At 45.5% G+C, this 13,650-nt stretch overlaps 1 protein-coding gene across 23 annotated transcripts in view; it reads right to left on the reverse strand.

Moving 5' to 3' along the window:
- The window catches only part of LOC115188401 (putative homeodomain transcription factor 2), a 112,977-nt gene that overhangs the window by 83,843 nt on the left and 15,484 nt on the right, over nucleotides 1–13,650 (reverse strand). Inside the window, exon 2 of one of the 23 annotated variants that reach the window (XM_029747218.1) lies at nucleotides 10,692–10,807. The exons of the other annotated variants lie outside the window; for them this stretch is intronic. The gene's annotated coding sequence lies outside the window, so the exon portion shown is untranslated. The remainder of the gene's footprint in view (nucleotides 1–10,691; nucleotides 10,808–13,650) is intronic. 23 annotated transcript variants of the gene reach the window in all.

A 13,650-nucleotide genomic window follows, 5' to 3' on the forward strand; every position in this document is an offset into this window, starting at 1 on the left:
TTACTGTAAACTACACCACGTACAGTACAGTAACAGTAAATGTATTGCTGTAAACTGCACCACGTACTGTACACTGCACCATGTACAGTATAGTAACAATACTTATGTAAACTACACCACGTACAGTACAGCATTGCTTGAAACTACACCACATACAGTACAGCATTGCTGTAAACTACACCATGTACAGTACAGTAACAGTACCAGTATTGCTGTAAACTACACCACACACAGTACAGTAACACTATTGCTGTAAGCTACACCACATACAGTACAGTAACAGTATTGCTGTAAACTACACCACATACAGTACAGTAACAGTATTGCTGTAAACTACACCACATACAGTAACAGTATTGCTGTAAACTACACCACATACAGTACAGTAACAGTATTGCTGTAAACTACACCACATACAGTACAGTAACAGTATTGCTGTAAACTACACCACATACAGTAACAGTATTGCTGTAAACTACACCACATACAGTAACAGTATTGCTGTAAACTACACCACATACAGTAACAGTATTGCTGTAAACTACACCACATACAGTAACAGTATTGCTGTAAACTACACCACATACAGTAACAGTATTGCTGTAAACTACACCACATACAGTAACAGTTTTGCTCTAAACTACACCACATACAGTAACAGTTTTGCTGTAAACTACACCACATACAGTAACAGTATTGCTGTAAACTACACCACATACAGTAACAGTATTGCTGTAAACTACACTAGCAACACAACTGACAGGTTAAGTACCAGAGGATGAATGGCTTCATTATGTCAATACTGACAATAGTCACAGAGACACAGAGAGGCTGATAGAGGGAGAGGGGGAGAGAGAGAGGCTGAAAGAGGGAGAGGGGGAGAGGGAGAGGCTGAGAGAGGGAGAGGCTGAGAGAGGGAGAGAGAGAGAGGCTGAGAGAGAGAGAGAGAGAGGGAGAGGGGGAGAGAGAGAGGCTGAGAGAGAGAGAGGCTGAGAGAGGGAGAGAGAGAGAGGCTGGGAGAGGGAGAGAGAGAGAGAGGGAGAGGGGGAGAGAGAGGCTGAGAGAGGGAGAGCGGGGAGGACAGAAAACAGAGGAGTGGTTTTGGATTCTGACATCTGAGTGTAATTGCCAACCCACATGGAGAGTGTGGCTTCACAGGAGGCCAACACTACACCTGCAGTTGGGCTCCATTTTATATGTGGTCTGTAGTGTGATGTACTGCCTGTGAGTGGGCATTCTAGTACAGTAGGATTCAGCACCATACACTGTGTATGACAGGGTAATGGGAAGGCCGGTCCTGTACATACCTGTTGGTTGTATGTAGCGTGATACACTGTGTATGACGGGGTAATGGGAAGGCCGGTCCTGTACATACCTGTTGGTTGTATGTAGCGTGATACACTGTGTATGACGGGGTAATGGGAAGGCCGGTCCTGTACATACCTGTTGGTTGTATGTAGCGTGATACACTGTGTATGACGGGGTAATGGGAAGGCCGGTCCTGTACATACCTGTTGGTTGTATGTAGCGTGATACACTGTGTATGACGGGGTAATGGGAAGGCCGGTCCTGTACATACCTGTTGGTTGTATGTAGCGTGATGCACTGTGTATGACGGGGTAATGGGAAGGCTGGTCCTGTACATACCTGTTGGTTGTATGTAGCGTGATACACTGTGTATGACGGGGTAATGGGAAGGCCGGTCCTGTACATACCTGTTGGTTGTATGTAGCGTGATACACTGTGTATGACGGGGTAATGGGAAGGCTGGTCCTGTACATACCTGTTGGTTGTATGTAGCGTGATGCACTGTGTGTGAGTGGGCATACGTTCTTGTTGGCTGTACTGTGATATACTGCAACACACACACACACACACACACACACACACACACACACACACACACACACACACACCAGTCCTCCTCAGCATCACTGTCTACATAGAGTAAAGCACTGAGCAGCAGCTTTAACTAACAGCTGCTGAATATCTGGGCTGACTCTGGCCTTCTACAATGATGGGGTAGGAGTGCTATGATGGAACAGAGCCTGCTTCCACCCAAAGAGCTGGGACAGGACATGAGAGAGGAGAGGAGACTGGGAGCTTGAGTGAAGAGAGAGAAATAGAGAAGAGAAGTGAGAGAGAGAGGGAGGTGAGAGACAGGGAGTGAGATGAATTTCAGAGGCAGGAAGAGAGTTGAGAGCGATTTAGAGTGATTGAGAAGGAGGAAGACGAGAGACAGGAGAGAGAGAGAGAGAGAGAGAGAGAGAGAGAGAGAGAGAGAGAGACAGGAGAGAGAGAACGCGACTGACCCAAACTTAAGGAAAGCTTTGACTATGTACAGACTCAGTGAGCATAGCCTTGCTATTGAGAAAGGCCGCCGTAGGCAGACCTGGCTCTCAAGAGAAGACAGGCTATGTGCACACTGCCCAGAAAATGAGGTGGAAACTGAGCTGTACTTCCTAACCTCCTGCCAAATGTATGACCATATTAGAGACACATATTTCCCTCAGATTACACAGATCCACAAAGAATTACAAAACAAACCCAATTTTGATAAAGTCCCATATCTACTGGGTGAAATACCACAGTGTGACATCACAGCAGCAAGATGTGTGACCTGTTGCCACAAGAAAAGGTCAACCAGTGAAGAACAAACACCATTATAAATACAACCCATATTTATGTTTATTTATTTTCCCTTTTGCACATCTGTATATAGACATATGACATTTGAAATGTCTTTATTCTTTTGGAACTTTTGTTTGTGTAATATTTGCTGTTCACTTGTTATTATTGTTTATTTCACTTTTGTTTATTATCTATTTCACTTGTTTGGCTATGTAAACATATGTTTCCCATGACAATAAAGCCCTTTGAATTGCGAGAGAGAGAGAGAGAGAGAGAGAGAGAGAGAGAGAGAGAGAGAGAGAGAGAGAGAGAGAGAGAGGAGAGAGAGAGAGAGAGAGAGAGAGAGAGAGAGAGAGAGAGAGAGAGAGAGAGAGAAGAGAGAGAGAGAGAGAGAGAGAGCGAGAGAGGAGGAAGAGAGAGAGAGAGAGAGATGAGAGAGAGGAGAGAGAGAGAGAGAGATGAGAGATGAGAGAGGAGAGAGAGAGAGAGAGAGAGAGAGAGAGATACTGTCGGAAGTCAGTCCGATTCAAAATCAGGAGGTGGGAGGTTACAGAGTTACATAATGCTGTGTAATGAATTACATAAAACAGCTGTTATGAAAACAGCTCTGAAATGCTACACTGAACAGAGAGCAGCAAACACACAGAGAACAGATCCTGCTACCAATGGCAGCATATCACATAATACACCACTAGCTACTATGCTACACACAGTCAGAAACAACTCACAGCAGTTCATTGTCAGACTAGTGTTGCTGTATTGGCTAGCAGGTCCATCCAGGGGGGGTTGTATTCCAGGTCTGGGTGTCTTGTTTAAATAAGGAGGGGGGTGCATTACCAGTCAGAAAGTAGCCCTCCATTTTGTAGTGGTCGTGTAGCTCGTTAAAGTGAGTGTAACCCAACACAGCTACCTGGCATTTTAATGACATGGAAGGACTGCATCTCTGGACTGCAACCAGGTGGATGTGTTTGAGGAGGGGGGAAGAGGGAGAAAAGAGGGGGAGGGGACATCTGATTAACCTCCCCAACGATGAGAGGCGGGAGAGGTGTTGCTGGTGGGGTATCCTGGGTGTGAGTGTGGGCATGTTTTCCATCAGGTAGTAGGCTGGTTCCCTTACTAGCTCCAGTTACACCACAAGACCCCAACTCAAGTTGCACTCTCTAAGTGACATAAAGATAGCCCAGGCCTCCTGACACCCATGATGGAAGACCAACAGGAATCTCTAAGTGACATAAAGATAGCCTAGGCCTCCTGACACCCATGATGGAAGACCAACAGGACACTCTCTAAGTGACATAAAGATAGCCAAGGCCTCCTGACACCCACGATGGAAGACCAACAGGACACTCTCTAAGTGACATAAAGATAGCCTAGGCCTCCTGACACCCACGATGGAAGACCAACAGGACACTCTCTAAGTGACATAAAGATAGCCTAGGCCTGCTGACACCCATGATGGAAGACCAACAGGACACTCTCTAAGTGACATAAAGATAGCCTAGGCCTGCTGACACCCATGATGGAAGACCAACAGGACACTCTCTAAGTGACATAAAGATAGCCTAGGCCTCCTGACACCCATGATGGAAGACCAACAGGACACTCTCTAAGTGACATAAAGATAGCCTAGGCCTCCTGACACCCATGATGGAAGACCAACAGGACACTCTCTAAGTGACATAAAGATAGCCTAGGCCTCCTGACACCCATGATGGAAGACCAACAGGACACTCTCTAAGTGACATAAAGATAGCCTAGGCCTCCTGACACCCATGATGGAAGACCAACAGGACACTCTCTAAGTGACATAAAGATAGCCTAGGCCTGCTGACACCCATGATGGAAGACCAACAGGACACTCTCTAAGTGACATAAAGATAGCCTAGGCCTCCTGACACCCATGATGGAAGACCAACAGGACACTCTCTAAGTGACATAAAGATAGCCTAGGCTTCCTGACACCCATGATGGAATACCAACAGGACACTCTCTAAGTGACATAAAGATAGCCTTGGCCTGCTGACCACAATGATAGAAGACCAACAGGACACTCTCTAAGTGACATAAAGATAGCCTAGGCCTCCTGACACCCATGATGGAAGACCAACAGGACACTCTCTAAGTGACATAAAGATAGCCTAGGCCTCCTGACACCCATGATGGAAGACCAACAGGACACTCTCTAAGTGACATAAAGATAGCCTAGGCCTCCTGACACCCATGATGGAAGACCAACAGGACACTCTCTAAGTGACATAAAGATAGCCTAGGCCTGCTGACACCCATGATGGAAGACCAACAGGACACTCTCTAAGTGACATAAAGATAGCCTAGGCCTCCTGACACCCATGATGGAAGACCAACAGGACACTCTCTAAGTGACATAAAGATAGCCTAGGCTTCCTGACACCCATGATGGAATACCAACAGGACACTCTCTAAGTGACATAAAGATAGCCTTGGCCTGCTGACCACAATGATAGAAGACCAACAGGACACTCTCTAAGTGACATAAAGATAGCCTAGGCCTCCTGACACCCATGATGGAAGACCAACAGGACACTCTCTAAGTGACATAAAGATAGCCTAGGCCTCCTGACACCCATGATGGAAGACCAACAGGACACTCTCTAAGTGACATAAAGATAGCCTAGGCCTCCTGACACCCATGATGGAAGGTAGAGAGGGGCTGGGGTGGAGGTGGTGGAGGGCTGGTAGATATCTCAGGTGTCCCGCTGACTGACATTGTTAGTCGTGATGAAATGAGGTAGATAAAGAGAGACGAGAGGAAGAGAGATACTATTCGTTCACTTATTCAGGTTCTCTGCTGTCCCCAATGTCCCTCTTCATCAATACTGCAGAAATAACCCTGAACACACACACACACACACACACACACACACACACACACACACACACACACACACACACACACACACACGTTATTGGGGGAAAATAAATGGTTACATATAGGGGTTTTATTTTTGACGATATATCTTATGGTATCGTTTTGACAATATGACATTATATTATTTCTGCGCTAGTTGCCTGAACCTGCACCAAAACTCCAATATTTTTCCTTCATAGCTTGTTCTCCATCTTCTTTTTAAAAATAGTGAGTAAACACATTTCCATGTTCTTTGCTCCGTTCGTCTTTCCCTCGATCCAGACTAGTCTCTCAGTCCCTGCCGCTGAAAAACATCCCTACAGCAAGATGCTGCCACCACCATGCTTCACCGTAAGGATTGTGCCAGGTTTCCTGCAGACCTGACACTTGGCATTCAGGTCAAAGAGTTCAATCTTGGTTTCATCAGACCAGAGAATCTTGTTTCTCATGGTCTGAGAGTCTTTTAGGAGCCTTTTGGCAAACTCCAAGCGGGATGTCATGTGCCTTTTACTGAGGAGTGGCTTCCGTCTGACCACTCTACCATAAAGGCCTGATTGGTGGAGTGCTGCAGAGATGGTTGTCCTTCTGGAAGGTTCTCCCATCTCCTCAGAGGAACTCTGGAGCTCTGTCAGAGTGACCATCAGGTTCTTGGTCACCTCCCTGACCAAGGCCCTTCTCCTGCCGATTGCTCAGTTTGGCTGGGTGGCCAACTCTAGGAAGAGTCTTGGTGGTTCCACACTTCTTCCATTTAAGAATTATGGAGGCCAATGTGTAGGTATTTCTGTTTTTGTACTTTTAATAAATTGGAACATTTTCTCAAAACCTGTTTTTTCTTTGTTATTATGGGGTATTTTATGTAGATTGATGATGACATTTAAAATAAATAATCATACATTTTAAAATAAGGCTGTAACGTAACAAAATGTGGAAAAAGTGAAGGGGTCTGAATACTTTTCGAATGCACTGTTTAGTGAGCAATATGTTTGGAACATGGAATCACAATAAAAATCTCAGTATTGAATCACAATACATATAGTACAGTCTAGACACTGTTAGAGCATGTTTTCAAACCAACAACTTAAACTTAGGTAAAACTGAAATCTGTTTTGACTCATTTCTATCAGCATGTTAAATGTGCAACTAGAGGGAAAAAAACTCTAGACCACCTTTACTCCACACACAGAGATGCATACAAAGCTCTCCCTCGCCCTCCATTTGGCAAATCTGACCATAATTATATCCTCCTGATTCCTGCTTACAAGCAAAAACTAAAGCAGGAAGTACCAGTGACTCGCTCAATACGGAACTGGTCAGATGACGCGGATGCTACGCTACAGGACTGTTTTACTAGCACAGACTGGAATATGTTCCGGGATTCATCCGATGGCACTGAGGAGTATACCAAGTCACCGGCTTCACCAATAAGTGCATTGATGGCGCCGTCCCCACAGTGACTGTACGTACATACCCCAACCAGAAGCCATGGATTACAGGCAACATCCGCACTGAGCTAAAAGGTAGAGTTGCTGCTTTCAAGGAGAGGGACACTAACCTGGACGCTTATAAGAAATCCCGCTATGCCCTCCGATGAACCATCAAACAGGCAAAGCGTCAATACAGGAGTAAGATTGAATCGTACTACTCATCTTCCCTCCCTCTCTTCATCCCTCATCCTCTCTCTTTCCCTGGGACGGCCTAAAAACACTCCCACACAGCTACCACCAAAAGTACAGTTTTTGTAGCAAGTTAATTAAGAGAATTTACGCAGACAGTTTAGAAGAATGAACGTAGCAGGTTACGAGAATTAGGTTAAGGTTACTACGAAAATCACTTTGAGCGAAGTGGGGTGTTTTTTACGTCCCCTCTTTCCCTCTGTGGCCAGGCTTGTCTTCTTCTCCCTCCCTCCTCCCCAGGCTTAAAGCTATTTCTCCAGGCTACTTTACATAACACTGCATGCCACCACAAGCACTCAACCACACTGTTTACACAGGTTACCAACACTGTTTACAGGGCAGGGTAAGGGCTTTTTACAATGACCCGAGGACAGACAACACTACTAGTGACACCAATAATATGGGTTTTAGCAATCTGAAAATCTGCAAAAACAAGCTATTAGATTTAACTCATGGCGGTTCCTCATCTGGGCTTGGGATGTTTCCCTAGTCATCTAGGATGTTTCCCTAGTCATCTAGGATGTTTCCCTAGTCATCTAGGACGTTTCCCTAGTCATCTAGGATGTTTCCCTAGTCATCTAGGATGTTTCCCTAGTCATCTAGGGTGTTTCCCTAGTCATCTAGGATGTTTCCCTAGTCATCTAGGACGTTTCCCTAGTCATCTAGGATGTTTCCCTAGTCATCTAGGATGTTTCCCTAGTCATCTAGGATGTTTCCCTAGTCATCTAGGACGTTTCCCTAGTCATCTAGGACGTTTCCCTAGTCATCTAGGATGTTTCCCTAGTCATCTAGGATGTTTCCCTATTTTCCCTAGTCATCTAGGACGTTTCCCTAGTCATCTAGGATGTTTCCCTAGTCATCTAGGATGTTTCCCTAGTCATCTAGGATGTTTCCCTAGTCATCTAGCATGTTTCCCTAGTCATCTAGCATGTTTCCCTAGTCATCTAGGATGTTTCCCTAGTCATCTAGGATGTTTCCCTATTAATATAGCATGTTTCCCTAGTCATCTAGGATGTTTCCCTAGTCATCTAGGGTGTTTCCCTAGTCATCTAGGACGTTTCCCTAGTCATCTAGGATGTTTCCCTATTCATCTAGGATGTTTCCCTATTAATCTAGAATGTTTCCCTAGTCATCTAGGATGTTTCCATAGTCATCTAGGATGTTTCCATAGTCATCTAGGACGTTTCCATAGTCATCTAGGATGTTTCCCTATTAATCTAGAATGTTTCCCTAGTCATCTAGGATGTTTCCCTATTAATCTAGGATGTTTCCCTATTCATCTAGGATGTTTCCCTATTAATCTAGGATGTTTCCCTAGTCATCTAGGATGTTTCCCTATTAATCTAGGATGTTTCCCTATTCATCTAAGATGTTTCCCTATTCATCTAGGATGTTTCCCTAGTCATCTATGATGTTTCCCTATTCATCTAGGATGTTTCCCTATTCATCTAAGATGTTTCCCTAGTCATCTAGGATGTTTCCCTATTAATCTAGGATGTTTCCCTATTCATCTAAGATGTTTCCCTATTCATCTAGGATGTTTCCCTAGTCATCTAGGATGTTTCCCTATTCATCTAGGATGTTTCCCTAGTCATCTAGGATGTTTCCCTATTAATCTAGAATGTTTCCCTATTCATCTAAGATGTTTCCCTAGTCATCTAGGATGTTTCCCTAGTCATCTAGGATGTTTCCCTAGTCATCTAGGACGTTTCCCTAGTCATCTAGGATGTTTCCCTAGTCATCTAGGATGTTTCCCTAGTCATCTAGGGTGTTTCCCTATCTCTGTAGCATGGCCCAGCAGAGAGGGTTTATTACTAGGGTAATGTTTTGAGTAGAGAGCACACCAAACAGAAATGTATAGATGAAAGCTGAAGTCGACTGCAGACCAACAGACTGACTGAATAATGTGATGAGCTGCTATGAGAAGGTTGAAGTAGAGCCCTGCAGTGCCCTGCATAGTCAGCAGTGTGTGGTTACTGCTCATTTCCTCTCTGCTCGACTACACACTCCCATGCACACATGGTTATGTCGCAGGCTAAATAAAAGACCAGCTAGCTGTGGTGTCACTTCCTGTTTCTATCTCTCCTCTGGTTGGGAACATGGCCTGTCTCTCTCTGTCAGTCTCTCTCTCTACTAATCTCTCTGTCGCTCTTTCTCTCTACTTGTCAATTCAATTCAAAGTGCTTTATTGGCATGGGGAACATATGTTTGCATTGCCAAAGCAAGTGAAATAGATAATAAACAAAAGGGAAATAAACAAGGGAAACATTAGTGAACATTACACTTACAAAAATGTAAGAATATAGACATTTCAAATGTTATATTATTGACAATGTACAGTGTTGTAACAATGTGCCAATAGTTGAAGTATGAAAGGGAAAATAAATAAGCATAAATATGGGTTGTATTTACAATGGTGTTTGTTCTTCACTGGTTTCCCTTTTCTCATGGCAACAGGCCACAAATCTTTTTTGCACACTGCAGTATTCCGCCTAACAGATATGAGAGTTTATCAATGCTTGATTTGTTTTCAAATTCTTTGTGGGTCTGTGTAATCTGAGGGAAATATGTGTCTCTAATATGGTCATACATTTGGCAGGAGGTTAGGAAGTGTAGCTCAGTTTCCAACTCATTTTGTGGGCAGTGGGCACATAGCCTGTCTTCTCTTGAGAGCCAGGTCTGCCTATGGTGGCTTTTCTCAATAGCAAGACTATACTCACTGAGTCTGTACATAGTCAAAGCATTCCTTAAGTTTGGGTCAGTCACAGTGGTCAGGTATTCTGCCACTGTGTACTCTCTGTTTAGGGCCAAATAGCATTGTAGTTTGCTCAGCTTTTTTGTTAATTCTTTCCATTGTGTCAAATAATTATCTTTTTGTTTACTCATGATTTGGTTGGGTCTAATTGTGCTGCTGTCTTGGGGCTCTGTGGGGTGTGTTTGTGTTTGTGAACAGAGCCCCAGGACCAGCTTGCTTAGGGGGTTCTTCTCCAGGTTCATCTCTCTGTAGGTGATGGCTTTGTTATGGAAGGTTTGGGAATCGCTTCCTTTTAGGTGGTTGTAGAATGTAACGTCTCTTTTCTGGATGTTGATAATTAGCGGGTATCGGCCTAATTCCTCTCTGCATTGTTTGGGGTTTTGCGTTGTACACAAAGTATATTTTTGCTGAATTCTGCATGCAGAGTGTCAATTGGGTCTTTGTCCCATTTTGTGAATTCTTGGTTGGTGAGTGGACTGCAGACCTCACAACCATGAAGGGCAATGGGGTTCGATAACTGATTCATGTTTCTGCATGTTTGCTGTTGGTGAGACCACTTGTCTCACCTCGCTGGCTATCAGGTCAACAAGGCGGTCATGTCTAGCAATGTACAAATCGTGGTATGAACAGCAGCCATTCACAACATGGGCAATGGACTCCATTACATTAGAATACAGAATGGGTCAAGGTTTGCAGGGTACCAGAGTGCTAGATTATATTTTGTTGGTAGAACTTGCAGCCTCGCCTTAACAGTAAAGATGAGATTGTCCTCGCCAACGGCAGCATTCTGGAACATGGAACGTGGAGACAGAGTGGTCAGCACAGTCCAGAGCAGCGAGCTTCCCCTGCAGCCTCAGGCCACTGTTGCAGTAACACACACACACACACACACACACACACACACACACGTTGGGGCATAGTTAGACAGAGCTCTGACTATGGAAGGATGTGGGCCTGTGTCACTGCTAGCCTGCGTCACTGCTAGCCTGCGTCACTGCTAGCCTGCGTCACTGCTAGCCTGCGTCACTGCTAGCCTGCGTCACTGCTAGCCTGCGTCACTGCTTGCCTGCGTCACTGCTAGCGTACATCAGAAGACATCACGCTACATTGATGATGTCCTCTGCAACACACAGGGTTGGAGCGCTACATTGATGATGTCCTCTGCAACACACAGGGTTGGAGCGCTACACTGATGATGTCCTCTGCATAGAAAGACCATTCATCCTTTAGACATGGCGTCTAACAAGCTTGGTCCTTAACATAGGGGGCTGGAGAGACTGGTGTTATGCTGCTACCCACACACACACACACACACACACACACACACACACACACACACACACACACACACACACACACACACACACACACACACGAGGGTAAACAAAATTCTGTTGAGAGAGAAAGTTCCGTGTAAGCCTACACCTTAGCCACAGCACCGTTTATTAGCCACAGCACCGTGTATTAACCTCAGCCACAGCACCGTGTATTAACCTCAGCCACAGCACCGTGTATTAACCTCAGCCACAGCACCGTTTATTAACCTCAGCCACAGCACCGGTATTAACCTCAGCCACAGCACCGTGTATTAACCTCAGCCACAGCACCGTGTATTAACCTCAGCCACAGCACCGTGTATTAACCTCAGCCACAGCACCGTGTATTAACCTCAGCCACAGCACCGTTTATTAACCTCAGCCACAGCACCGTGTATTAACCTCAGCCACAGCACCGTGTATTAACCTCAGCCACAGCACCGTGTATTAACCTCAGCCACAGCACCGTGTATTAACCTCAGCCACAGCACCGTGTATTAACCTCAGCCACAGCACCGTGTATTAACCTCAGCCACAGCACCGTGTATTAACCTCAGCCACAGCACCGTGTATTAACCTCAGCCACAGCACCGTGTATTAACCTCAGCCACAGCACCTTTTATTAACCTCAGCCACAGCACCGTGTATTAACCTCAGCCACAGCACCGTGTATTAACCTCAGCCACAGCACCGTTTATTAACCTCAGCCACAGCACCGTGTATTAACCTCAGCCACAGCACCGTGTATTAACCTCAGCCACAGCACCGTGTATTAACCTCAGCCACAGCACCGTGTATTAACCTCAGCCACAGCACCGTGTATTAACCTCAGCCACAGCACCGTGTATTAACCTCAGCCACAGCACCGTGTATTAACCTCAGCCACAGCACCGTGTATTAACCTCAGCCACAGCACCGTGTATTAACCTCAGCCACAGCACCGTGTTATAACCTCAGCCACAGCACCGTGTATTAACCTCAGCCACAGCACCGTGTATTAACCTCAGCCACAGCAACCGTTTATTAACCTCAGCCACAGCACCGTGTATTAACCTCAGCCACAGCACCGTGTATTACCTCAGCCACAGCACCGTGTATTAACCTCAGCCACAGCACCGTGTATTAACCTCAGCCACAGCACCGTTTATTAACCTCAGCCACAGCACCGTGTATTAACCTCAGCCACAGCACCGTGTATTAACCTCAGCCACAGCACCGTGTATTAACCTATTAACCTCAGCCACAGCACCGTGTATTAACCTCAGCCACAGCACCGTGTATTAACCTCAGCCACAGCACCGTGTATTAACCTCAGCCACAGCACCGTGTATTAACCTCAGCCACAGCACCGTGTATTAACCTCCCTTTACATCTGAGTAGGGAAGATCTCTGTGGATTGAATGGAAGAAGCCTCAATAAGCCTCTGACCCAGTGCAACTCTACAACAATAAATAGGTCTTGAGCTGCAGGTTATGCAAGTGGCTGTTCCCTGGAGCAGAGCCTACCGTAGGCCTATGGCTGTGTCTCCAATGGTACCCTGTTGCCTATACAGTGCACTACTTTTGACCAGGGCCCAGTTTTGAACAGCGCTCTGGTCAAAAATAGTGCACTGTATAGGGAATAAGGTGCTATTTCGGATACAGGCCAAGACTATTCCTGGTGTCTGTCTGGAACGAGGCTATGCTGCTTTAAAATGGCTCTCTGGGTGCCATCGTAGACCACATGGTGAAAATAACACGCTGATCCACGGTCCCGTGTGGCTCAGTTGGTAGAGCATGGTGTTTGCAACGCCAGGGTTGTGGGTTCGATTCCCACAGGGGACCAGTTCGGGAAAAAATTTATGAAATGTATGCATTCACTACTGTAAGTCGCTCTGGATAAGAGCGTCTGCTAAATGACTAAAATGTAAATGATCCAAAGTGACCTTGGAGACAGTGGAGTAAAGTGACCTTGGAGACAGTGGAGTAAAGTGACCTTGGAGACAGTGGAGTAAAGTGACCTTGGAGACAGTGGAGTAAAGTGACCTTGGAGACAGTGGAGTAAAGTGACCTTGGAGACAGTGTAGCAGGCTAACAACTTGTGATTGTTGTCATGGTAGGGACGGGAGCTCAACAGGGAGATAGTACAGGACTTCCTCACAAATGTGAATGGAGGAGATATAATTGAAGAGATATGGAAAACTAAACGAGGAAGGAGTATTGTGACACACACAGACACACACACGCCTAAATCATGTGAGTGGCCTACATTTGAAAGCCTTGGCATGTGTAGAAAATTCCCATCATCCCAAAGATCTCTCTTTATGGAGTCGGTCAGGCCCCGTTATCAACAAAGATCTCTCTTTATGGAGTCGGTCAGGCCCCGTTATCAACAAAGATCTCTCTTTAT

The sequence above is a fragment of the Salmo trutta genome, unplaced genomic scaffold (assembly GCF_901001165.1).
Source record: "Salmo trutta unplaced genomic scaffold, fSalTru1.1, whole genome shotgun sequence".
Lineage (NCBI taxonomy): Eukaryota > Metazoa > Chordata > Actinopteri > Salmoniformes > Salmonidae > Salmo > Salmo trutta.